At 45.7% G+C, this 27,504-nt stretch overlaps 1 protein-coding gene across 4 annotated transcripts in view; it reads right to left on the bottom strand.

The window, feature by feature from the left end:
• Positions 1 to 27,504, bottom strand: part of KCNAB2 (potassium voltage-gated channel subfamily A regulatory beta subunit 2) — a 117,937-nt gene that overhangs the window by 75,675 nt on the left and 14,758 nt on the right. The window contains exon 1 of one of the 4 annotated variants that reach the window (XM_030537350.1): positions 17,595 to 18,035. The exons of the other annotated variants lie outside the window; for them this stretch is intronic. The gene's annotated coding sequence lies outside the window, so the exon portion shown is untranslated. Of the gene's footprint in view, positions 1 to 17,594; positions 18,036 to 27,504 lie in introns of those variants that run through there. 4 annotated transcript variants of the gene reach the window in all.

Genomic DNA, 27,504 nt, shown 5'->3' with positions numbered 1-27,504 from the left:
ACTAAGATCTATGAAGTTTGATGCCTGAAACATGAAAAACGTTTTTCTAGCAAGAGATTCGAGTGCGTGGGTTTCCGTGCTAGACGGAAGAGAAAATACTTCAGATTTTCCTGCAAACTCTGTGTGATTGGAGAAATGGGATTATAAAAGCATTAGCAGGAACCGTGCTTATCTGCAAACTGCTAACCTGATTTGTCAGCCCACTAAATGTGAAGAGGAAAACCTGAGGTTTTTAAAGAAAAGGCATTTTATGGCCCTGCAAAGACTCATCTACTAGATTTTCCCCACACACTGAGTTGCACCATTGTAATTTAAGGTGTAATTTTAAACTGGTTTAATGAAACCAGTGCGAAAGGCTGTGTGGATGCTTAAATAAGCATGGTTTAAACTATTTTAAGTTGATCAGGAAGAAGTTCAAGATAAACTAGAATAAGCCACTCACACTGAAATTGGGAGTATCCACAGCGCGGTTTGCACTGGTTTAAATAAACCGGTTTAATTACACTGGGACAAGTGTGTATGCAGACAAGGCTGTAGGCACATATGTAAATATCTGCCAGGTCAAAGGCTTTGGGTCCTCTCTGCCCTTGTAACCATGTGCCATTACCCACCTCCCACCCCCAGCCTGTACAATGGATGTCTTGGTCATGAGCAATTTTGGGGGGCAGAAAAACATGGTATTTGGTTTCTTTTGCCTTTGTCTTTTAAAACTTATTTCCTTTGGCTACAGCTAGAGCAGCCTGAGGCCAGGTCCATCGCACAGCCCTGTATCTGTACAGCAGGGGTCGGCAACCTCTGGCACGTGGCTCGCCAGGGTAAACACCCTGGCGGGTTCAGGCCAGTTTGTTTACCTGCCGCATCAGCAGATTTGGCCGACCACGGCTCCCACTGGCCGCAGTTCACTGTCCCAGGCCAATGGGGGTGGCGGGAAGCCACAGCCAGCACATCCCTCACCTGCGCTGCTTCCGGTTCTCCAGCGGCTATTTTAAGGGCCAGGGTGGTAGCAGCAGCCGAGCCCCTGGCCCTTTAAATCACTGCCTGAGCCCCGCCACCGCTACTCCAGGGCTCCGGCAGGCTCTGGGGATGATTTGAAGGGCCCAGGGCGGTAGCGGCTGCTGGAGCCCCGGACCCTTTAAAACATCCCTGGAGCCCTGCTGCTGGAGCACTGGGGAGGCGGCGGTGGGGCTCCAGCAGCTATTTTAAGGACTGGGGTGGTAGCGGCTGCCACAGCCCCAGATCCTTTAAATTGCAACTGGATCCCCACTGCCACTGCTGGGAGCCCCTGTCTCTTTAAATTGCTGCCAGGGGAAGCCGATCCGCCTCAGTACGGCACACCGGCTCTTGCCAATATGCCGTACCAGGGCGTACCAGCTTACTTTCACCTCTGATACTGACCTAACCCCCTGCACAGACAAAGGGCTTCTCCCATTGACACAGCTACTGCCTCTCAAGGAGGTGGATTAAATATGCCAACAAGAGCAATCCTGTATGTAAAGATAAACCCTCAGACGCGATGGTCGGTAGCAAGAGCGCATGTGTGTACGTGTAGTCTGGTTGCTCCGTGATTCTAGTCCACTTCTCTTGCAACGAGTCCTTCATACCGTTATGGCTTTCTCCAACTACACAAAATTAGCATTAAAAACAGAACAACAAAAATACCACTGGAGAACTGCCAAGCAAGTTCTACCCAAAGCATGGTGGGCAGGAAGGTAGTAAAACACATTCTCTACCCAAATGAGCATGTTGTAAAATAGGTCACTGAAGAACAAACTATGCTCTACCCCCTAGAGTGCCGGGGGGGAAGAACAGAGTAAGGAGATGTTGCTTGGTCCATTACCTCCTCCCTCCGTGTCCCTGCTCTCCCTCTCCAGGTGGGACAGGTGGGTCAGTGAAAGAGAATATCACAAACAAATGCACACAGTGCAATGAGAATCCAGCTACAACTAGTCAACAGGCAACCTGAGAAGTTCACCATCATTCCCCCTCCCTGCCAGTGAAACCAAAGCGCTCAGACCAATATCCTCTACCTCATGCAAAGAAACAGCAACACCTCACCAACAATCACTCGCTCTGGAGGGAAGCCACACGGCAAAGCGTGGAGACAGAGGCTCCTTAAGGCTGGGCAAGCAGGCCCATTGCATCAGTACAGCAGGGGTAGAAAATGAAGGGAGGAAGCCACACGTGAAAACAATGAAACATCCACAATTTATGCGGGGCTGAAGGCATGAAACAAATACCTTCTCCTTCATAGGTTTCTAGGCAGCCAGCGCAGAGCCAGACCATATAAGTCACCCTTCAACTTGCCCTTCAAATAACTTGAAATGAAATTTAATAAAATGCACTAAGGAAATCACATCTGCTGATATGTTTATCCTGCATTATCCCACTTGCTTCAAATCCCTCCACTGGGCTCATAAGAGGGAAGCACAATTCTGTTGCATTTCATACTTTTTTGGGAGAGAACTCCATGTCACCTTTTAATTCTGTATCCAGCCAGTGCCATCTGCTGTCAAGTCTCTTCTCCTAGCTTTGGTCAGGATTATAGCAAAATTCAATGCTTTTTTATACACATTAATTTTTTTAAATTTTGTTTTTAAGGTAAGCAGTGTTTTCTTCCCACAACAATTCCTTTACACTGGAATAAACTAGCCAATTTCATCCCACATAGGAAATGAAATGAAATGAAATATTTCCACAATCCTGGTCTAGCTTTCTTCAGTAACTCTGAATTCCAGACACACACCCCTCCGACCTGACTGGAATGCTGAATAGACTTTCAGCTGCTCTGCAGCCAGCGTTACCCAATAGAAATCAACTGCATCAGTCAAGTAACCAATCCCTCCAGAGACACGATGCTGAAAATAACGTAGTTCAAGTTACAGCCCCTGCACCAAACCTGCAGGACTCTGAACAGAAGCAAGTCAGGGAAATAACAGCAGCCCCCTGCAACACTACACAGCCCACCCAAATTAACTGTTGCATAAAAACAGCGGAGAGAGGGAGCTCACATCTCTTAATGGGGACTGGAGAGCTTGTGGAATCTGGACACTTTGGAGGGGGGAAGGGATGGGAAACGGGGTGGCTGTTTCTCTCTTAAGCACCCCATGTGGCAGCATTTGCACACAGTACCGGAGCAGACAGAACAAGGGCTGCAATCAGAGCTGCTCATAACTGGTGGGACGCATGGAGGGTGCCAGGAGGATGTTACAACGAAACATGGCCTAAGATGCATGGGTGTGTAGGTGGGGGACGGGAGAAGAACCCAGACTTCAAGATGTGACAGCAAATAACATCGGAAGCAGTCAGTATTATCCTAGTCAGACAATGAGACTCCTGATGCTAACTGGTTAACCCAGCGACTAAGCCAGTGTTGTAAATTGTGTGTGTTTTATTCTACATGTGTCTAGAGCTCATGGATAGCTGCTATCTAAAAATAGACTCACTTGGCTCATTAAAAAAAAATAAATAAAGGAAGTGATTCAACCTCAACGCCCTCCTTCTGCCCTCCCTCCCTCCCCAGTCAACAGCCGATTTTGTATGAACCAATGTATGGCTGCACAAATATCCACATATGCTGCAGTTAAGAAAACCACGGCCACTGTACTTGCAGAAGGGCAAACAGGAGAGTATGAGCTATTGTTCGCTTCCTTAGGTCACTTCTCAGCAGCAACATTCTTCGGTTACTATCAGGAAAGGAGTGAACCCTGTCAAGGCTGGAGCTTTGCAAATCTCAAACTCTGTTCTGCAAGTTTGCTAAAGCTCCTCTGAATTCACAAACCCTTCCCCCCTGCAGCGTAAACTAATCCACCCCAATGAACCACATGCTTTTCTTCCTAGCTGAACGGAACAGAAGAGCTCCCACAAAAGCTCAAGCGCCCTACATACAGTACCAGTGCAGCACTGACTTTCCACCAGAAAATCTCCCCCCATCTCACTCCTAAGCAAAATGGGAATCAAGTGAATCGTTTCTACAGGGTCCAAAAGCGCGTTCCACGTTTCACAAGTGAGGGGTCCAGTTTGAGGGGGTTTGAAGCAGCCAGAACTGGGAATTTCAAAATAGCCAATGAGAGTCAGGCACCCAGTTCTCATTGAAATATCTATGGGAATTGGGTGCCTCATTTCCTCTGGCCATTATGAAACCTGCAGACAGAGAGTTTGTCCATCGCTGGTTATTATAAAGCTACACTATAGCTTAATGAGAGGAAAATCCTCCTAACCTCATCTAAAGGCAAGCAGGCACGCAAGCACACACTCCTCTTAGAAGGAAAGTTAAAATGGCATATGTGAGGGTCTTCATCTTATCAAGATACTGTATGAGGGGTGGGGGGGAAGACAGGGGAACGTTAGTCAGACGCTGACACTGAACCACGAGCGGCACGAGCCCTGGAATCGTTGTGAGCAATGCACCAATAGCTCTATCCGCACCGTCCAAGAGGAGAAGAAGATGGAAGGCCACACGCTAGCAATCTACCTAGAGTTTTGATATTTAGATAATCTAACCTTCCTAGACTACTGCCCTGCACTGCACGGAGCTGGGATTCACACTGCGCAGGCGGACACGGAGAGATGTCCCTCCCTTACAGCTAGGTCAGGCCCATCGATCCTGAGCAATTTCACTTACTCGTTGTTAAAAGAAAACCAGTTACATAAAGCAGCTTGCACCCTACAAAAAGGCAACGGCAGTTTCTTTCTTCCGTTCCAGAGTGCATGATTTCACAACTGCAACCTCAAACATCCTCTGTGCTGAGGCACACAGCAACCAAACCAATTCCTCCTTCCTTCAGTATCAACAGCATACGGTCAATCACTATCCCCTCTGTTGGCCACTCCAGAAGTCCCTTAATTTCATAGTTACACCATTTTAAAAGCTCATGTCCAAACCCATCAGCTGTTTCTGACCCAGTGGTGTGTTTGGTCCCCTACACTGTTAAGTGTCTAGTGTTCCGAGGGTGAAATGAACTTTCCAAATGAGCTGTTTCTCAGCGAGACCTGGGGGAGCCATAGCCTCTAAAAACAAGACACAGGAAGCTGACATAAGAAAATAGAAATGGAAGAACAGTGCTCAGTGGCAACCTGAGACACTCCCTAGTCATACCGAGTGATCATGCCAAAACCGAACTGAACCTCAAGGTGACATCCATGCTGAGTGGCTCACTCCTTTCATAACATTCTCCTTTTCCCAAACCCACAGAAAAGTCTTAGGGACTCAGGCTTTTCAGCTTAACAGTCACAACCACAAAGCTAGCAATTGACACAAGCTCTGGATGCTACAAGAGCACAGGAATAAATGACTAATGGGAAAGCTTCATGCACATTTTGCTTTCAGAGACGACGGCATCCTCCTGCAACTTGGGAGACCAGGATTCAAGTCCCTGTCCTGCTACAGACTTCCTGTCTGACCTTGGGCAAGTCACTTCATCTTTCTGTGTCTGAGTTCCTAATTGATAGAGTGGGATAATGGCATTTCCCTGCCTCCAGGGGACATTGTGAAGATAAATGCATTACAGACTGTGAGGTGTTCAAATACAATGGTGATGGGAGCTGGATAGATACCTCAGACAGAAAGAATTCCCAGCGCTGCCATTGGAGAGGCACAGCAAAGAATGCTTAACTCAGGCTCTGCCTGGAGAACCAAGTACATGTACCAAGCCACATAAACCAAGCCATACAGTAAGTGTGAGTGTCAGAAAGTCACACACTTACCACCTACGACTGACCTCTCCAGGATGGTGAAATGGGTAGGGTGGACACTGCTGAGTGCTCCTAACAGACATGCCAGGACTTTTCCCCAAGGGATAAAGACCAAGAAATGCCACATACAGGAGAGCAGAAATGTCTTTCAGGCTGAGTCCTGTACACCACTGTGATTCCCTGCAATTTCTGAAGAGGTCAGTAATCTGGTGCAGGCTGATCTGCAGCAGGCTGTGGGTCTCCCTGTGTCTTAAGGCAAGGCACTGATGTGACTGTTCCCAGCGAGCTGGCACAGACTGCGGACTGCAGTGAGAGATGCATGATGAGTTTAACTCTACTGGGAACACAAGGTGCCACTGGACAATGTAGTGACAGAAGGGAACTATTTCACAGGAGAGCACCCTGAGGGGAATGCTGCTCATTTGTCCCCGATCCAAATCGCTGTCGTTCATCCCACTTTCCCGTTCCCGAAAGAGAAAGGCAGAGCTGTGCTGGTTCCAACCATTAAGGCAGCTATAGGAGAAATACCAGATGGACCCAACGTAGAGAGGTTTCGACCCAGCAGGCCAAGCCTACGCAAACCTTGGGTAGCGGGGGCAAGACTATCGATGGCCTCTTGGCTATGAAGTTCTGGAGGAAGGTGAAATCCTGCCTGGAACTTCTGGGCTTAGAATTCTGCTCTTCCATTGGAGAACAGTAGAACGACTGTTTTTGTCCATCAAGCAAAAATGCCAGTTAACCTCCCCCATGCACAAAGGGTATAAACAACAGAGGACTAAGCTGCTGACTGCTGAGATGGGCTGGTACCAGATTGGTGCTGGCCCTTCTGTTGGACAACTTTGGTCAAGGAGACTTAGACAAACGTAGAAGAAGGGACTGCGATGCTGGAATGACCGGCAAGGAATGTCTGGGGACCCTTCAGGAAGAGGTCTTCCATTTCTTTGAGTTTTAGTTGAGGCAGAAATGCTACTTTGATTTGCACATCCGCAAACGAGAGGGTTACAATTATTATATAGTTTGTGGCTGGTTCCTTTCAGCTATGCTCTAGCTACTGTGTAATTTAACAGGTGATGCAGGCTTTGGTTTTCAATGTGATCTTAGTTTCATTGGGATCACCTTTGTTTTTATGGCAACCCATTCCCAAACGACTAGTGAATTACAATTCTTCAGTTAGGCTAGCCGAGAGAGCCCTACTGAATTATACAGCTGCCATAACCAAGACAGAAAGCTAGCAAAACAGGATGCGCCGTTACTTAAAATTTTCCATGAACATCAGCCTTAATATTAAAAAAGGAACTAGCAATTCACTGAGACATCTCTCTGGTTTGACTTAGTATTACTAGAAGTCAGGAAATGCACCATCATGTCCTATTACCAAGCAACCCACAGCCAAGTAACACTGCACAGAAATGCCTCTAATTTTCAACACCGCACTTCAAAAGAAGCTGACTAGCTGCTATTTTGTTGCTAAGCTGGGGGTAAGAATAGGTAGGAGGGAAAGATTTGGCTCTTCCCATTTAATAGAAACCACTTGGGTTTAAATCTTGCCTGACATTACGCAAGCCAAGGCAATTTGTTTCTATCCCATCCAGATTAAACAGTTATTTGCTGCACAAAAAGATTAAAACAGGCTCAGCCAAGGTGCAATTTCAAGGAGATTTCTGGGGAGAGCTACAGTGATGTAAAACGTAAAGCAAACCCATTGGCAGTGCCTCAGCGAGAGACACTGCTTATAATTAAAAGATGAGAGAGATGGACGGCTTACTTCCTGTTGCAATTTTTAGCACAAAACCTTGACAACGCTCTCAATGTCACTTAGAGACTCTCAGGCTGAGGAAGAGGGGAACCTCCAGTTTAATCAGGCCTCAACACAATCCTGATTATCCTTGGACTTCTCTTGTTCCCCATTGCTTTTATGCCACACAGATTAAAATATCAGAATATTTTAAACGAGGTCTCTCACAGAACACTGACCAGTATGGCAGAAAGAGCATTGTCACCAGAAGAGAACACAGACTTCGTCATAGAGTGATGGCTCAGACCAAACATCTGATCCAGCAGAGGGAAAGGAGCGGGGGGGAGGAGAGGAGGGAGAGAAAATTTCTGCAGAAACTGTATAGTTTGCTCCAGTGCAACACTCCCTCCAATTAAACACTGTTGAGAGTGCAACTGAACACACCAGTTCTCTTCGGCCTCCGATAGTTACAGAAGTGATTAAAATTCAGGGTGAGTTTTGTTATTTTCACAACAAATGCAGTGTGCAACAAGGTGTCTGTAAAGTGCCTTGCTGGGATCAGGCTGGCAAATGGAAAAGGAACAATGTCAACAGCTGAGTTCAAAGTAGTTCCCGATTCTGCTCGCATCTTTCAGCGCCCTGCCAAGTGTTGTGGTTTTATGGCACAGTCCTATCTGTAAATGTTTTCTTCTCCCCTGTTTTGCTGAATGAAAGGCCCACATAATGGGCCCAATTCTCCCGCAGAAACACTTGCGTAAATCCAGAGTCATCCCAATGAGGCCAGTGAAGTAACAGGAGACTCACACTTGTATAAACGAGAGAAGAATTTGGCTCACATGACAGGAAATACTGCATGATAATGGGGAAACTGACTATACAAAGTGCTGTCAAATGCACAAAGCAAGCAGACTGAAGAAAAATAATTTTTCTCTCTGGTCTCTTGCAGTTACTGGAATCTTAGTGTTCACAAGAACATCTGAAATAGCACATGAACTACTGGTCACTCCATCCCAAAATGGACTTGGCGGGGTGGTGGCTTAGAGAAGGGCAATGATGATGACGAGGACCATGAAAAAACCTTACATAATGAAGCTAAATGGAAAAGATTGGGATTGTTTACCTTGGAAAGGAAATGAATAAGAGGGGCCATTATAAAAATATATAAATTATGAAAGTTATAGAGGAAGTAGATCAGAAGCTTCAGTTCTTCCTGTCTCATAGCACAGGATCACAGGGATACTCCAGGAAATTAAATATGGCAAATCTGAAACTGATAAAAGAAAACAGTTTTTCGCACAGTGCAAAATTAGCCCGTGGAACTCACCAACACAGGATGTCACTGAAGCCAAAAACTTTGGGAGATTCAAGGGGCCCTTATAGGATAACAAGAATACCCAGAGCATCAATAGTTACTTGTTAACAAAAATTTCAGAAGGGACATTAAACCTCATGCTTCAGGGCCATTTTTAACTATCAGAGACTTGGGTGAGGCAACATGGGGGGCACAGATTATCCCATATATGCCGAGTTGGGGGGGGGACTCTTATACTTTCTTCTGGAACATCTAGTACTGGACACTGTCAGAGACAGGATACTGAGCTAGACAGGAATTGCTGGATGAGATCAAACGCAGGGTCCATGTTCCTAACAGTAACTGGGAAAGAGTTTACAGGCAGAAGTGCAGTTTGCAAGCTGATGGTGTTCTTTTATGCCTTCAAGAGTCAGCACGGTTGGTTACCTTGCAATCTCCGTTCGCTGCCTGCTGCTTTAAAGGAGATAAGAGTCAATAGGTCTGTTATGCACCTATTTTATATTCCTTTTAACCTCTTCATTTACTGACAGTGAGAGCCGATTGGTTTCCATTGCTTAACTGTAATTATTTCCACTTCTTTGATATAGGAACTGCAGCACTATGACAACAGACTGTACAGATGTCTAGCTTCATAGTAATTAAGTACCTTGCTGCTCAATGAGTCTCCAGACAGGTCCCTATCTATCCCTCATACCACAGGCACACGATGGGCAATCTCCCTCCCTCCGCTCCTCCGCCCCCAATCCACCAGCTGTGGAAGGAAAACTGCAACTTTCAGAACATCTTTTTAAAATTGTAGCCCTTTGTCCTTGGTCTTGAACTTGGGGCCTGATGCAAAGCCCAATGGAGTCAACAAAAAGACTCCCCCGACATCAGAGGATGAGCAGACACAAAATGTTAACCTTTTTGGCTTTAGGAAACTTGTTTTCTAGCCAGGGTTCGGACCTGTGCCCTTGTACCTTGCCTTTCAGATCCCTCCATCCACCAGTCAGTCTCGAAAACCTCAAAGGTTGGCCACCATTTAAATCATCATCGCTGCACATGTGTGGAAGCAGACAGTATATAAGTTCAGTCCCATGTTCTTTCACACACACAACTTTCCATCCAAAAATAACAGTGTGTGTTATTTCAATTATCTTCCCTAAAAGGTATTTTCTGTGAATAATGCTCCCACCTGCTCCCATCAGTCTGGCATGCTGGGATCTCTGCTCTCAAAGACAAATTGTTTTCTTCCTTTATTTTTATATGTGACTCAAGGTTCTCTGTAGATCAAAATGACTGACAAAAATTGCTCGTCTCCTCTGACCCAGTCATTTTATATTTCTCTTCAGCCTGCTTAAAACCATTATAACCAGTTTCAGTTTCATTAGTCTTAAAGGCTTAGCTGAAAATCCATTAGAGTTAGAGTTATTGTATTAACTGCTCTGGGCTAACGCAAGGAAATACAGGGAAAGCTGTTTATATGCAGAGTGATGTATCTAATAGCCCTTGTGAAAATGAGGTGAGGGAATCTTTCACACACCTTTGCTTTACAAAAAGCTAACAGGTCCATCACATTTTTCTGGAGACAAAAATGCAGTAGAACCTGAGAGTTACAAACACCAGAGTTACAAACTGACCAGTCAACCACACACCTCATTAGGAACTGGAAGTAGGCAATCAGGCAGCAGCAGAGACAAAAATCAATCAATCAATCAATAAATGGCAAACACAGTACAGCGCAGTGTTAAACTACTAAAAATAAATGGAAAGCTGCATTTTTCTTCTGCATAGTAAAGTTTCAAAGCTGTATTAAGTCAATGTTCAGTTGTGAACTTTTGAAAGAACCACCATAACGTTTTGTTCCAAGTTACGAACAACTTCCATTCCCGAGATGTTTGTAACTCTGAGGTTCTACTGTACCGGGACAGCTGGAGCCTCTCTCCCATTCGGATACAAGGCACATTTCGGCCTCTAACCTAAAAAGAAGCACTGAAATTCCAAGGAAGCAGGGACAGGATTCCACAGAGGAAAAAGGATGGTCTTGTGGGTAAGGTGCTGGACTGGGACTTGGGAGATCCCAATTCCTGGTTCTTTAATAGATGCCCTGTGAGTCCTTGGAAAAATTAATTCTGTTCAGATTTTCAAGCAACCTCAGCTCCTATTTCAGCCTTGTTTCGACTAGGACAAAAGGTAACAGAATGTGGTAGTGAAGACGTGTGAAAAGTCTATTTTAGACAAGGCGCTGGGGAGCCAAATTCGAACAGGAGCAGCTTAGCAGGAGTTCCAGTATACACGGCCTTGTAGGCTTTTCAAATGCATTAGGTTGAGAACATGTTAGCTAAGACCACATCATTTATCCTAGTCTAGGACGAGGCATTAACGGGAGCTACTGGGCACTAAGCCTCTCTCTCTCTGCCTGAACTGCAGAGTCCGCTCTACCTATAGACAAACTAGACAGTGCTTGGAAAGGCAGATTTCTGGGAGCAGCCAGGCCAAATTCGAGTGGGTGGCATTATGATCTGGCACACCCGAGAGGGGTGGTTTCAGTAGTGGGGTAGGAGAGGGGTGGCACACCGAAGTTTTGCATTGGGTGCCAGACTGCCTTGAGTAGCCTCTGCTGAGTTAGCTTCTCCATCTGCGGCCATGGCATAGAGGGTCACTTGGAAGCCTATGCATTAAAATTCAGCCCCCTGAGCAGGCTATGATGTTATAATATCAAACCAGGTGTCCAAGTCTGTCATTCTTTAAATGGCGTTTCAGAAATCAACCCTTTTTAGGTAGAGAAACGATGCTTTTTTCAGTGGTTTACATCAATTAAAAGAATCTGAACTTGGGGGCAGAGGGGAGCCGTGCAGGTTGAATAGTGATTTAAATAACTGAGACAGGGGAGATCTGCAGCCATTGGAGGCTTTAAGTCTAATCCTTTCATATCACCTTCTCGCAAACAGACATCACAAAGTAGTCCGGTAGTTTCCTGGTAACGGAGATTTATAGCCACGCCTCACTAAGCCTAGAAGCATCAGCACGTGACTTAGTGACGAATCCATAATCCCTCTTTCCCCCACATTTAACTCCATTTATTTAAAACTATATTAAAAACTCATTAGGCTTACTGGGCAGTTTATACTTTGTTTTTATTTTTTATACTTGACAAATTTTTGCATTTTTAAATGATGCGACCACTGCTATTCATGCATTGCTAGCTAACAACCATTTTTCTATATCTCTGGCTAACCATATAAGCTGAGTGTCACTAACAAAATTTGTCTGAGTCCACAGATCTTTGCGGTTACACAATTTAGGCAGACTGAGAAATGGTGCGATGTCAAGAAATCCAAAAATGTTTTGCAGCGTTTGGGTGGGATTTACAGAAGCATGACTTAACAGGTGGGAAGAAACCTGCCCTGCCTCTCTTTTTGAGCTGCTCAGAGAACCACCCCAGTCCTAAAGGTACACGGACAGCAGGGCTATGCGTGTGGATTAAAAAGTTAGAGAATAGTAACAGGATGGTTTCACAGAACTGCAGGGCAGAGCTGCTTCGTTCATGTACTCTACCATGCAGGTCTCTGAGCATCCCTAGGTAACTGAGGAAAAGATACAGACACATTCTAGATCTTCACACAAAATTCAACGTTTTCAAAGTTCAACGTATCAAAGATGGAACTCAAGATGCAGAGGCAGCTACACAGGAGAAGTGAGCAAGTGGTTGGCTGAGGTAGGCAAGTGTCTCTGGGTCTCCTGATAGGGGAATGTCTCCAGCTCAGTTCACCCTGCTTCTGCACATCCCATCAGAACCGCACGAAAAGGCAGGAAGAATACAAAAGAGGAAAGAGACCAAACACCTGACATTTAAAAGAATTTAATCTTTTACCCAATGTGGTCAAAAACTGAGACATTAGGAAGCTCCCAGCTGTGAAGCCTGCAGCTGACCTCTGAATTGCAGTAGCTCTGCCTGCGGCAGCAGCGTCCTCTGAAAGTGACGCTACGGCTCAGCAGGGACAGCTCTGGGGCTTCAGAAAGGACTGGGAGGGGGAGCTATGGGAGAACAGAGAAAGTTGATCTCATATAAAAAACTAACTTAAGAGAAGTTTTAAAACTCAGTTCCAGTGTGAAAACTTGACAAAACAGGGTCCTACAGCAGAAACTTACAACACAAGAATTTGAAACTACACACAGAATTCATGAAATCAAGTCTGTATCATCCATTCTCTTTTCCCAAGATGATCGCTTTATCAGTGTCACACACTAAAATGCATACTCTCTTGAGGAGCAGAAAGTCCGGTTTGTTTCTCTTGGGGCTGAAGGGACTCCATGTCTCACAATGCACTTGCATCACACATGCTGCTTGTGTTAACCCATATGTCACCACTCACAACATGTGGCAGCCTGGATGACATGACTGACCTGTCTTGCTGAGAAATGGGGAAAGGTACCCGATGCAGATATTCAATTAGCCAAGCAATCCTGGGCAACCCCTGGTCTGCATGCCACTGCTGAACTGCACCAAGAGGCTAGGACAATCATCTTTCGGGGAAATAAAGAGAAATGGAAGCTCTATCAGCTATTCCTGGCATGACAGTGCATCCTCACACAGTCCAGAGCTTTGCCACCACTCCCACTCCTCCTGCCTTTGCCAACTGGATTTTAAACGTATTCCTTATTATTGAAATGGAGAGAATCAATAATAAATATCACAGGTTCAAGCACCTTGCCTTGATAGCTTTTCTGAAGCATAACAGGGTTCACTGGAAAAGTCTGAAAGCTGGGAACACCTGGCAGCTCAACTTGGAGAGCTCCTGCCCTGATGCCCTTCGGTGTTCCACCTGTCCTCCTCCCCCAGCGTTCACTCTGTTCTTCGAGGCTCTGGATTCTAAAAGCAGAATTCAGGAGGATGCAGTTGTGCTGTCAGGATGCACCTCACACGCCAAGAAAAGCAGAAGCAGAGAGAAAAATTGTCAGTCCTTCTCGCAGGCCACACATTCCCAGGGGTTAATCGCCCCCTGAAACTGTCCCTCTCTGAGCCTTCAGCACACCTGGTCCTCATTATCCCCCCTTTGTTTTACTGCAAGAAGCACCATCCACGGGGTGCAATACATCCCACAGCTAGCATCAGTTGTCACGGAGTTCCCGGGCGATGCTCTGGAACTGTTCCTCACAGAGCCAGTCAGGACTTTGGGGAGCCTCCTCTCCCTTGGAGCAGACTGTCTTCAGGGCAAGAAGCTCACATGGCTTCACCTTCCTGGGTCTGACCTTGGAGCATTCAGCATCCTCTGCCCCTCCGTGCGCTTCCCACAGCGAGTCTGCCCAGGAGGGGTCCTGGGGAAGCCAGAGGGTCCTGCACCCCCACTTCACAGTCAGATGTGACTCTCAGCCAGCCAGTAAAACAGAGGTTTATTCGATGACAGGAACATGATCTAAAACAGAGCTTGTAGATACAGAGAACAGGACCCCTCAGCCGGGTCCATTCTGGGGCCTGGCGAGCCAGACAACCCTGTCTGCCCTCACTTCCCATCCCCAGCCAGCCCCAAACTGAAAGCCCCTCCAGCCCCTCCTTCTCTGCTGAGTTCCTTTCCCAGGCCAGGAGGTCACCTGACCTTTTTGTTCTCCTACACCTTTAGCATCCCCTTGCAGGGGGAAAGGACCCGGGCCACTAGTTGCCAGGAGACAGAGTGTCGGCCAGAAACTGAGGCACCCACACAGTATTCAGAGGAAACATTAAGAACAGACCCACTTCGTCATATACCTCATGACTGTAACCCGTTCTATATGGAGTGCCACCTGAAATCTATTCTGAAATGGACGCTGGTGCAGCACCCAGTGCCCTGCTTGTTACACAGGGACTCTCTGGGCGAGCTTAAAAGGCCCATCTATGAAACTCTAAATGGCCTGGAAGCTGGATCATCTCACTGGCTGAGCCATCATGAGAGGCATTCATACCACAGCCAGAGGGAGCTGCCAACAGGGTGTCTTCCATCAAGACCCCCCCACCCTTTGGAATTCGCTCAGACTTGGGCTTGCTCCAAATGCCGGCACTGCAGTGCGGTACCAGGAGGTGCTGCACTCAGCAGGCCCGTCTCTTGAGCATGCCTCACTTCAGGTGGAGTTAACGGCCTCGCTGCACTTTCCAGGAGTGCAGGATAACCTCAGGATCCCAGCCAACGTGCCTCCTACTGACAGAAGCCATTCAACCGCCCAGGGCTGCAGGTGACCTACTGCTAAAAGCATTACTTCTGCAAGTTGCCATATTTCCATTCCGTAAAACCCTGAGAGGCTTCCAATATTCCCTGATGCCAAAAACAAAACAGTGTGCTTAGAGCCCCCAAACCTCTCTTCCCCCTTCTAGGGGGAGCAGGGTGGGCAGGGAGAGGAAGGAAGGAAGAGGAGAAAAGGCTCAACACTGAGGGCAGATCTTCTGCTCTTTGACAGTACCGGCACACATAGGAAATTTGTCCTGAAGTTCTAACTATTACATTTGGTAGCTGGAGCCAGAACAGGAACATGGGGAACACCTTGCAGTGGCATCCCTTCTGTAGGATCACTTTGTCCTTTGGTTTGCTGTCCTTTCGGGGGCAGCCAGCTCCTTAAATTTCTACCCTTGGACAGATATAAAAGATGACACACACCTGGTGAAGGTGGAGGAAAGACAGCCCAAGCAAGCTCCTGCATTCATGGGATCTGGCCTCTGAAAAAGCCACACATTCATACTACACTATGCAACACCAAAAGAGCAGGACAGCAAGCCCCTGCTCCAAAAGACAGCATTCACAAGCAGTCAGGTTAAAGTGATTGCACCAGGGAGAAAAGCTGAATTGCTAAAGTGGACGTCGATATTGAGGATGTCTCAGGTTCTTGCTTCTGGAATCCCACAATATACAAGTCACTTATCAGATAGCTACATACAACTTCATATGGATAAAGAGTGAGAACCAGACCCCAGAACCCCTTTTAAAAGCTCCCTTTTGGAGGTGGGCTTCACAGGAACCAGGGATGTAGTGTGTGGGGAGATGGTGGTGGAAAATAAATCTATCCACTCCCTGTCTAAAGCAGGCAATCCGAATGCTGCACGGCACAATTCCCTGTCAGCTTCTATCACTCTGATCTGGTGTTTGTAGGCTGCCACCCTGGGTAAGGTGCAGCAACCAAGCTGATGCCTCCATAAACACGGTCCCTGCTGCCTGCTAGCCACAAACATGGAGAGACTGAACCAAACGGCCCACCTGTACTGGCAGTGAACACACACCCTAGACCAAGCACCCACGACACGAGTATGGCCCCCCCAACAGCCATACCATGGGCTGGTCCGAGAATGGCAGGATGAGGTACCACTAATGCTGCAGTGGTGACTGCCAGAGAAAGTGGAGAGATTTGGGGAAAGAAGAGTTAGGAAGACAAACCAAGAGCAAAACGCAGAGGCTTGACGGCAGCAAGAGAACAGCCTGTACAGTGTGACATGAGGAGGACCCCTACACACACAGGACATACATGATTACAGTCCCTGGTGGGGGTGGGGATGAGAAGACAAGGGAAAGCTCCCTCCCCACCCACAACCCCTGCTGTGCGTCAGTACATCCAGGAGCAGATTTTCATCAGCTTGCCCATGAATGCAGCGCGTAAAGTCCAGTTGGAGCGTGACCCTTTCTTGCTCCAAGTTTCAGCATGAAACTTAGGTTCTTTTTAACAAACCCTCTTTCAGAGCCAGAAGCCAAAAATGAGGCATGTCACTGAAGTACAAAGCCCTCTGTGGCAGAGCCGTGCTGTGCCACGTGGGGTTAACTCCCAGACGTGGGCTCCAGGAGTCTTACTGTGGAAACACTGCAACTCCTCTTTGAGCTCTGCCATGCCCGTGCCAGCCATGTTATCCTCCAGGCCCCACAGTACATTGCATGGTGCCAAGAGCCAGCCTCATTTGCAATGGTTCACTCAAACGGTGCTTCACAAGGCATTCAACAATACAGCTCCCATATTCAATACAATACACCTCATGTTCACATGCTCTACAGAATCTAACAACAAACAGCTCTAGTTATAGCCAAAATGAAGAGGAACATCGCCACAAATGCATCTTCAGACAATTAAAGATACTGGTCAATACTTGCATCTGATATTGTGATGTTAGACATAACAGCCAGTGTTACTATACCATCCTTCCTCATGCAATGCAGGTTAGCTACAGAGAGCTTCATTCCACACACTCCTCCACATGAGCAACCTACCAACCTCGGCCATTCCAAGCTCTCTCACCTCCTATCAGACCCCTCAAACCCAGGTCATGATTTGTTCACCATGCTCCCCCTCTATACCTGAGCAATTCTTTGTTACAGGACTAGGTAAAATGTCTTGCTATGCATTAGCCAGCTTAAAATCTTCTATTACACCGGACTCTTGGTTTCGATGAATTTATGAGCTGCTGTGGAAAAGTCTATGCTCATGATCCATTCCAAAAAATAAACTAGTGCAGAACTGTACCTTCTTTATTTAGGTATTTCATTTACAACACAACTGTGGCAACTTGCCACTTTATTTTTTTGTTCGTTCTAAAGCGTAGGCTACTTTCACTGCTAACCTCCACGAATCACTACCAAATCCCACGATCGGATACGACATTTCAAAGAAGGGTTTTTTATAGTAACATTTAAAAGTAACAAGTATTTGAGCACAAAAGCAACACTGCCCATTATGCAACAGAGCACAGACAATTCCTTGATGTGCAGCTGTGGAAATACATGTCACTTTTTTATTTTTTTAATCTCTCAGTTAGGCTCCCTGCTGGAATGCATCTGCTAGAGAAGTACAAATGAAAATGCACAATGATGTTGTATACAAAAGCCTTTTAGACCTTTCAAAGCATGGATCACCTCAAAGCAATGCACCTACCTTGCCTTACGATCAGAGGACACAAAAATTCAACTCAAATTTTGAATGGATTTTTTTCCAGGAATGAAGATGTGCAATTGGAAAAAAAAAATCAACTAAAAAACAAACTGGCAGAGAAGGAGGTTCTAAAGAACCTAGAAGACAGACAGTGTGAAGTACCAATCCACTGGGACCATGAGCAACCAAGACAGTTGGATACAAATACAGGAGATATTTTATTTCGTTATTTTTACCCCGTTCCCTTTCACTCTCTGAAAAAAGCCAATTAATCTAGTCTCACGGCCAGGCTGAAATCCATTCAACGGAGTACAGGCAGAAGTAAATAAAACCCTTTGCTATTACTGCAGCAAAAATATCTTATGCGGGTCTCAAATCCTGACTCGGCAAGTTTCACTCTGCCAGCCAATATACACTAACTGTACTCACAGGTGCTTCAGACTATGGATCAGAACATAACACTGCTTCATTTGTCCACTGTTAATGCACCGAGGCTGGGCTGTTTGGCACGAGAAGGAATTGTTTTTAACTGTGAAAGTGCTGCAGCAGAGCAACGCCAATGATTCACAAGAATACTGTTCCGTTTCTAGATGTCACACAAGCTGATTTTATACACTGTCTACACTGTGTTGTTATGCACAGTACCATGCAGTTCTAACATTGGGATCTGCAGAGCTGACAAAGTGGGTGAGATGCACAGTAAATTTATGATTACCTAATTTAATGCTAAAATCACAGCAAGTCCAGCAGCCAAGCTAGGATAGTGCCTTGAGAAAGTTTCTCAGCAAACTGGACCTATTGACAAGTGCACAGCACCAGAAGAAGAGAAAGAAAAACACAGACACAATTTACTCCCCAATTCAAAAGCAATTTAGGAGTTTCAGTGCTACACTCCAGGGGTGAAATGATGTTATTTGTGGAAATGTTAATGAAGGATAGAACAATTACACACGCTGTACTTTTGCAGAGCCTTTCAACCCAGCATCTCAAAGCTATTCACAACTATTAGTTAAGCCTCTCATCCTGCACTGGGAGGTTCTAACTCCAACTTTCAGGTAGAGACACTGAGACACAGAGAAGATGCACAACTTGCCCAAGGCAATCCCTATACAAGCAGGGTCAGGAATAACCCAAGAGTCCCAGTTTCCTGTCCCCTGCTTTACCCACTAGACCGCGCTGTATGTATCATAGGGTTCACCCTGGGGTTATCCCAAACAAACAAAACCTTTGTTAAGATCACTACCGTTAGTATGCCCACTAGAGGAAAAGAAACCAGAACACCTGGGTCACCAGAGTTAACAAAAGTTGAGTATAGGAAGATCGGATAAGGTCACATGGATAAAGAATCTAATACTATTTTTTAACAGTGCAAGAGCCAAAAAGGTATCTGCATGAAAATATCTGCAGTTATCCCTCTGGCCAGTTCAGCAAGGAGAGCGACAATCTCAGCTGAGAAGGAAGGTTGTGAGCCGGAGTCTGCAGGCTGAAAGGTGGGGAGGAAATCCTCCTGTTAAGACTCTCCTGGTCCCAGGAGCATTCTGTGGAATTGCTCCTGACTTATCCTGTGTAAGTAAGAAAAGCACCAGGCCCAAAAGGTTGAGAGATCATACCACAGCCCCTAAACCTACCTAAACCTTCCAAAACCCCTGATGAACTGATCATATTCACCCAAAGGCTGAACACAGGTGTGCATAACAAACGCACGACACGGCCTCAGACTGCGTTGATCTTCATCACTGGACCTAGTTCACACTCGAGAGCCGTAAGAATGCCAGAAAGCTGTAGCTTGCGTGGAGCGCAGTGCTATGGACGGAAGGGGATTCTCCATCACTGGAAGTCTTTCTAAAAGATCTGCTCTAGCACAAAACAGAAGTTATGGGATTGATGCAGGAGCTGCGGGGTGGAGCTCTCTGGCCTGTGCGATGCAGGAGGCCAGACTAGATGATCATAGCAGTCCTTTCTGGCCTGAAAATCTAGGACTCTATGAATATTGTCAAAGAGCTTTCTGCATAAGTCAGCAAGCAGAACTTGATCCGAATCAGAAATGTCCACTTTGTTCTGGTCTGGGCTATCTTTTCCGATTTTAACAGAAGAACAAACCCCAATCCCCACCCAGAAATCAGCTCCTTGTGCTCTGAAGAAAAGTGAAAACAGGACAACGTACACATTGTCCTCAGACTGACTTGCTTAGGTCCAACGAGAATAATGCTGTTGCTGACATTCTGAAGCCACCTCCAGGTCTGTATGTCAGTGAGCAAACTTGTCCACTCAGTAAGTGCTAGGGGCCAGACTTTTAGAAGTATCCTGCGGAGAAATTCCACTAGCACCTGTCTACACCATGAGGTGCCTACACACCAGCAGGAAGCCAGCCCAAAGTGCCCAATACTGCAGCTGCTTTCTCAAATACTCTAAGAAAAGCACCTCCTATTCTAGCTAAGGCAGCTGTAGATACTGTACAGTGAGGTTCAGGCAACCCTTGGTTTTGCCTTGGCCCAATGCTTCCAAACTACATGTTTGCTAGTCCCTCCAGGAGCTCCCCACTGCAGAAAACACCCCTCCAGCTGTGAGAGGCCAGATTTGTCTTGGGAGTGAGTGCATGTGCAGGCTGCAACATTCCCAGCACTGCAGGGAGAAAAAGGGAAAAGATGCCCAGGCCCTGTGTTTTAAAGAACTGAGATCACCTCTATAATTAAAGGTGCAAACACAGCAAGTCCTTCTGATGGTGTATCGCTGGGGAGGTGGAGGGTCATTGGCTAACCCAGTAGGGTGGTTAGGGCACTGCACTGGGACTCAGGGCATCTGGATTCAATTTCTGACTCTGCCATCTGTAAAATGGGGATAATATTCCCTTCCTACCCACAGTTTGTCTGTCTTGCCTATTCGGATTGCAGGCTCTCGAGGGCAGAGACAGTCTCTTGCTATGTGTTTGTACAGCATGTAGAACAATGGGCCCTGATCTCAGCTAGGTTCTCTACACACTACCATATTGCAGATAATAAATGGGTTAATTTCTCCATTTCGTCAGAAGTCAGACAGTAGCGTTGCACTGGGTAGGAACTATCCTTTTCTTGTAAGAATAGATTCCCTCTGTGTTGTTCGGCTCGCCAAGCGGGTGACGAGATTGCCTCATGGGCATTTCTCTTTAGAGGGAGACATTTAATAAAGATCCTGGCTCGCGGCACATGCTAACTGTTAATTGGCTTTTGCTTTCTTGCCATTTTGGAATGCTCTTCTCTGAGACATGTGGTTTGGAAGAGACTGGAAAGACGTCCCTATAATTAAACCGCACTTGCCCTCAGACAGACAGCTGTGCTGTATTATTGTAACAGTATAGCGATAATAAAACAGATATGGCTGGAAATCTGATTTAACATTAAAACCAGTGGCCGTCACGAACACAAAAGGCTAGAACGTCTGATGTGCTCAAACCCATCAGCTCCTGCCCTTCTCAGGGGAGTTCTGGGCACCTCTCAAAATCTGACTGCAGGGGCTGATTAAAACTTCTTAAATGTATGCAGTACTGCAGAGAGGTGGTAAGATCTGGCAGACGGGGCAGTCAGGAGACCTGGTTCTGTTCTCAGCCCTCCCACATACCTACTCAGTGACCTTGGGCAAGTCACTTCCCGTCTGTGTGCCTTTGTTTCCCCTCCCATCTGTTTTCTTGTTTGTGTCAATCTCTGGGGAAGGAACTCTTGCTCACTACGTGTTTGTACTGCACAGTAAGGTCTGCGGGCACTACAGTAATACAAACAACTTGTCAAGCACTCTCCTTTCCGAATGTACTTTGCATCCTAGTGTTAAACCACCACCGAGAGATGATGCGTAACTGTTGATACTGGGGCGGGGGACGTATTTTGAAGCCACTCCTGCAAAAAGAAATAAAAATACAAACCCAGCAGAAATCTGCCATCACCTGTACAAGAACTACTAAGGAGATTGAAAAGCAGAGAGAAACACAGTCTCTTTCCTTTGAGCATCTGATGGTACTTGGTGTACATGGAGTTTCACTGCTGCCCTTGGAATCTGTTCCTCCAATTTGGGTGGTATTTCATCTGGCAACAACAGAAAGAAATCCATATGGCAGGCGGGGGGAAAGCTGTAAAGCCACAAAAAGCTGCAAAGGACTGACTCACAGATGAGTTTGGTACCCCAAAGTACTGAATTCTCTTAAAAAAAATTATGTTTCAAGGAGATATGGTCAGTGAAGAGCTTGCAGCCCTATTTTCCAGGGCCTGGCAGCCTCACAGTTCTGCCCATCCTCAGCACTGCCTAGGTAACTGTCGCTGGAACACAGCCAGCTAGAATACACTGTGGACCTCCTTGTGATTCTCGGTGGGCACCTGCTGCTCAGCAACATGTTAGAATCCTAGGGATGGACACACACACACACACCTCCAGCAGCTGCTCAACTGCAATTGCACTGCCAGGTGCTGCTAGGATAAAGACACAAATTTAATTCCAGTTGGGCTGAAAACCTGTACTCGGTTAGAAAAAGCCCAAGTCCTCTCTGTTCCTGGCTTCAGGGGTCACTGAATTCAGATTATTTTTGTACAACAGATATACATGAATGGAGAATCTCCCCATCAGGTCTGAGTGACAGCTCATCTGGTTTCTCCAACAGTGGTAAATCCAAAGTATATCAGAGGAACTCCAAGACAGATGCTTAAGGAACAATCTGCCTCTGGGAAGTTTCCTCCTAACCGCAGGTCGTTAGTGGCTGTCTTGTGCTGTGAAGCATGAACGTTTATATCAATTATATTGTTTTATCCCATCTAATGTTTCTGTAATTATTACCCATGTAACTGTCTAAGGCTTTGTCTACTCTAGAAAGGATTTGCCAGTACAACTCTTGTGGAAAACCCTCCTAGTGGAAATGCAGCTTGTGCTGGCAAATTTTGCCAGTATGGTTTATTATATCAGTTCCATGAACACAGAATGCCATACTTGCCTAAACACCTTTTTTGCTAGTATAACTGCATCTACATTAAAGCTTCTGCCAGCGTGCCTATGTTAGGTAGGGGTGTGGTTTTTTCCCCCCACACTACTAACCAATACAGCTATACTGGCAAAACTTACGTGTAGACCAGACCTCAGACTTTTTTGAATCCTGCTAAACTATCCTGGCTTCCACAATAGATTGTGACATTGAGTTCCACGGGTTAATTATACATGTAAAAAACCCTTTAAATTAAAGGGCAACATTTATAAAACTGATATTTTATTGGGTACCTCCTTGTTCCATCATTATAAAAAAAAGTAAATAGAAATTCCTGATTCACCTCCTCTGCTCATTTTTATTTTTAAATACATAGACCCACCTCTGTCATGTCCCCTCTTATTTGCCTCCTCGCTACTTTTTGTGGTCCTAATCTTTTAATCACTTCTCAGAAGGAAGTCTGTCCATGCCTCTAATTATTCTCACTGTCCTTCTCCGAACCTTTTTTTTGAATTTCCTCTCACTGTTGATGTGGGGTGAACAGAATAAGCAGAGTACTCAAAGTCAGGGCATACTATCAACTTATGCAAAGGCACTGTAATATTTTCAGAATTATACTCTTCCTCCTTCGTTAATATAACCTGCCATCTTGTTTGCTGCTGCACATTGTCCTAGGTTTTCATTGGAGTTGTCCATCAAGGGAGATTCAGGTTAGATGTCAGGAAAATCTCTCTAACTGTAAAAACGGTTAAGAACTGAAACAAGTTACTTAAGGAGGTTGTGGAATTCCCATCACTGGAGGTTTTTAAAAAACAGGTTGGTTAGACACCCGTCAGGAATGTCTAGGTTTACCTGGTCCTACATCAGAGCAAGGGGATGGACTAAATGACCTGTCAAAGTCCCTTCCAGCCCTACATTTTTATGATTATCTGAGCATTCCTGGATTTATAAGCAGCTTCTCTTTTAAGATCAAAACCCCTGGAGGTTAGAAGAGGATAACATACCACTGCAGTAAGAGCCAAGTTTTCAATACCAGGCAACTAAGGCCCCAAACCACAGAAGATAGCTACTTTTCAAAAATTTGATCCTGAAGATTCGTTACTGCAGATGAAATGAACTTCAGTGTGTAACATTTAAACAAAACAGCAACATGCCTCCTGTCATCCTACCGGCTGCTGAACCAGGCTCAAATCTCATTTGGGATGCTGGAGGTTTACTCCCAGTCACTGCCTGTACCACAAGGAAGGCCACTTTCAACAACATGGTGGCCCACCGCAGATTTGAGTAAACTATACCAGTGGCTCTCTCAACCTTTCCAGACTACTCTACCCCTTTCAGGAGTCTGATTTGTCTCGTGTGCCCTCAAGTTTCACCTCACTTAAAAACTACTTGCTTACAACATCAGACATAAAAATACAGAAGTGTCACAGCCACACTGTTACTGAAATATTGCTGGCTTTCTCATTTTTACCATAGAATTATAAAATAAATCACTTGGAATATAAATATTGTACTTACATTTTAGTGTTTAGTATACAGAGTAGTATAAACAAATAAACAAATAGTTTTACAACAGGCTACATAAAAAGCACTAGCAAAGTCAGTACCAACTAGTATTCCATAGACAAATATCTAGAAGAGATGATGTACCCCCCGGAAGACCTCTGTGTGCCCCCAGGGGTACACATACCTCTGGCTGAGAACCACTGAACTATACCATTGTCTAATCTAGCTCTTCTCAGCCCCTGTAATGCGAGAGCCCAGGACAATGTGTTGAGCAAACTGGGACAGTCAGCGAGGGATTAAACTTCCAATAGAGAGGGCACGTGAGCTGCAGAGTCACATTGAACCGACCTATGTATCACTGGCCTCAGTGGGGTAATCTTTCAATGTGAATTTCCTACCATGGGTTTGTCTAGCTCAGGGGCAACCAAACTTTGTCCAGCTGAGGGTGGCCTTGGCAAGGGGCACATTAAATGGAACAGAGAGAACTGAATTGTTACTGGGACAACAGGTCCCCGTATGCAATCCTGAACCCTGATCTCGGCAGCCTCCTCCCAACTCAAGATGGAACCTTTGGCCCTGCAGACTCAGCAAGCTCCAGCTTTGTATCAGAGAGGAGGGCAACTGGAGGCTGCACTGCAGAACCTCAGGGGCCATGCTTTGATCACCCCAGATCTAGCAAAATCTCCCTTACAGCTTACCAAGGACAGATGAATTTTAGTTTGCAGCTCTAGAAATCTGAGTAAAGTACATCGTCCTAGAGTCAATTCCTAGAGCAGCGTCAGAGCTCTCGATTTGCTGACTGCAGCAGCACACATATACCATTCTGCTCGAGGTTTAATTGGGATTTACCTTACAGAAAAAAAATTACAAGATAAAAGAGAAAGGACCTGGAACATTCCCTTGCCATTGTCAGATGGATCTTCCCAGCCAGCATCCCACCCTTGGGAATAAAATGCTTTAGGGTCACCATTTAGCAAGGCTTTTAAGAATTCTAAGCTTCCCCCCTCACAAAGTTTGGCTGTCACTAGGGCCTTCCTGCTGCTACAATTCAACAGCAGCTCCCTGGCATCTTTTTGCAGAGTTCAAGCACCTGACATCAAGATGATTCAGAGTCCAGAATGGAGAACTCTAGCATCACACATCTCAACTTGCCAAGGCCCAACACAGAACACCATGTGTGACACAGACCCAAAATGAGGGACACAAAAGCAACTTAAAATGTTGTGTGATTCACCCCTTCAGCGTAAACAACTCTGTGACCTCAGTCTCAAGAGTCTTTATTTCTGATGTAACAAACAACAACCAGCACCACAAATCCACAATACAAGTTCATGCATGCTGAGCGTGTGTGGAACAGCAGTAACTTTTGGACTAAAAGGACTAATGATCCTTAAAATGAGGGACATGTGAGCTTTATCCCCTGGCATCCTTCTGCCCCTCTGTTATAGACTGGTTACCAATTACCGAATGCTCAGCTGTGAGAAGGGACTCAACAGCAGATGGAGAAAGGATGCAAAAGTTATAAGAAGCTCTGCCCATAACATAAAAATCAGCAGGTGGTTGAGGGTCTGTTTCTATTACACACACACACATTTAAAAGAGTACATTTCTGCAGCTTGAAGGAAGCCTAACGGAGGACAATACCAAAGAAAGAGGGTTTGCATTGTTAGGGTGATAAATCTGTGTGCCCTACAGATACTAGTGTGGAAAGAAGAGAGCCAAGAGAGATTATTAGGGGAAAATCTCTGCATTTGCCTCAGGCCCCTTTGCAGCTTCCTATTTCACTCTACAACGCTCTGATTTCTTTATTGTTTTAAAGGCCTCCAGTTTTGGACATGTCCTTACTCTAAAAGAGCCCCATTTCCCATTTTTATTTAATATTTTGCTAAATTCATTTTAACTTAAGGAACTATAAATATCAAGAGATCATTCAACTGCCGAGTATACTAGCTTTCCCCCTCAACAGCAGAAGTTTTAGATTACAGGGAATATGAGACAGGAGGGAGAATCAAACTAACAAAAAAACCAATAATTTTAAGGACTGTTTTGCTACCATCAGCAATACAGCTTTGTTTCTTCAGTAAACTTGCACAAACATCATATTGATTCATCAGATCTGATGTGTTTCAGTATTGTTCTGCCAATTTTCCTACCCATGTGCCACCAGCCATCTTTCAAAATCAGCACCCTAGCATTTCAGATCCCAAATATTCCCATAGCTGCCACATGTTTTCCAGGGTAAGCGTGTTCTTAGGTCAATACAGTCAATCACATTATATTTTGTTTCCTACAAAATATAAGTCTTAAAAAAAAAAATCAGACTGAACTTAACTTTTGGAGAAATAGTAAAGATGAGGTCCTTTCCTCTTGTAATTATTAACGATCACACAGCACTTCCCATTACTAACTGCATTGTCTGGGACAAATTCCAACTGGCTTAAGTTCCGCTCTGTTTCATTTGGACAGCGCCCTCCTTCACTCCCTGTCCCAAGTTCTTGTACATTGCTGCTGCTGCGCCGCCCCCGTGCACACGCCCAAGCCACCTTCCATTGAATGCTGCTCAAACATTTCTCTTTTCTCTCTGCCCCACTGAAGCTCTGCATGCAGATTCTGTTAGTGCTGCACAGCGGAGCCATTTCTTGTTAACCAGTGAGGAGTCACAGCTTGCCAAGAAGTTAAAACTCCTGACACCTGCTCTATCCAAGGCTCATGCATGAGGATGCTGATTCATGCAGTGTCTAGGGCAAAAGAATATCGATCATATTCCGCTTAAACAGCAAGCTCAGGGTTGGCCCCAAGAGAAGCCTTAATGGAAGAGGCAGCAGAGGTGGTCAGTTTTTTTCTTGAGACAGTATTTTTCAAAGTATGATATGAGCATGCCAAGGAATAACCTGCATCCAGAAACCTCACCCTCAGTTTGCTCTGTGGCAGATAATGAGCCACTTGTGTGAATGAACAGCAGCAGCAGGCTCTACAAAAGCCATTCAAACACCCGGTGGAAAAGGTGGCCAGACTCCATTTACACTTGCACTGTATACATAGAGTATTAGCCAACCATCAGATCCAGCCTAGCCAAAGCACCAAAAAGCCAGAGGAGGTAATTAAAAAAACACCACATACCTCCTCCTCTGGTCAGTCTTTACTGGTAACAAGGCAAGATCAGCCTATGCTTCCTTCTCCATCTTGCCTGTCTGTAGCATTTGCTGCAGAATCCTAAAGCATCCCAGCCCACACTTCCCTCTGCCCGAGACAAACGTCATACTCTGTGAAGGGCCACGGGCTAACATGACTTACCAAAATTCCTCCCTCCCTCCCTCCCTCTCTCTGTGCAGGGTCCAAGCACCTGACAACAGACAAATTCTGCAGGGTTCTATCATCTGCCACCCTATTACCCTGCTCCGGTCAGTTAGATACACAGCTGCCCTTCCGCTTGGGTGATCCTCCAAGCAGTAAAGAACCAACACTTCTAGG

Source organism: Gopherus evgoodei, chromosome 18, assembly GCF_007399415.2.
Source record: "Gopherus evgoodei ecotype Sinaloan lineage chromosome 18, rGopEvg1_v1.p, whole genome shotgun sequence".
NCBI classification, from domain to species: Eukaryota; Metazoa; Chordata; order Testudines; family Testudinidae; genus Gopherus; species Gopherus evgoodei.
This window is presented reverse-complemented; position numbering and strand designations above follow the sequence as displayed.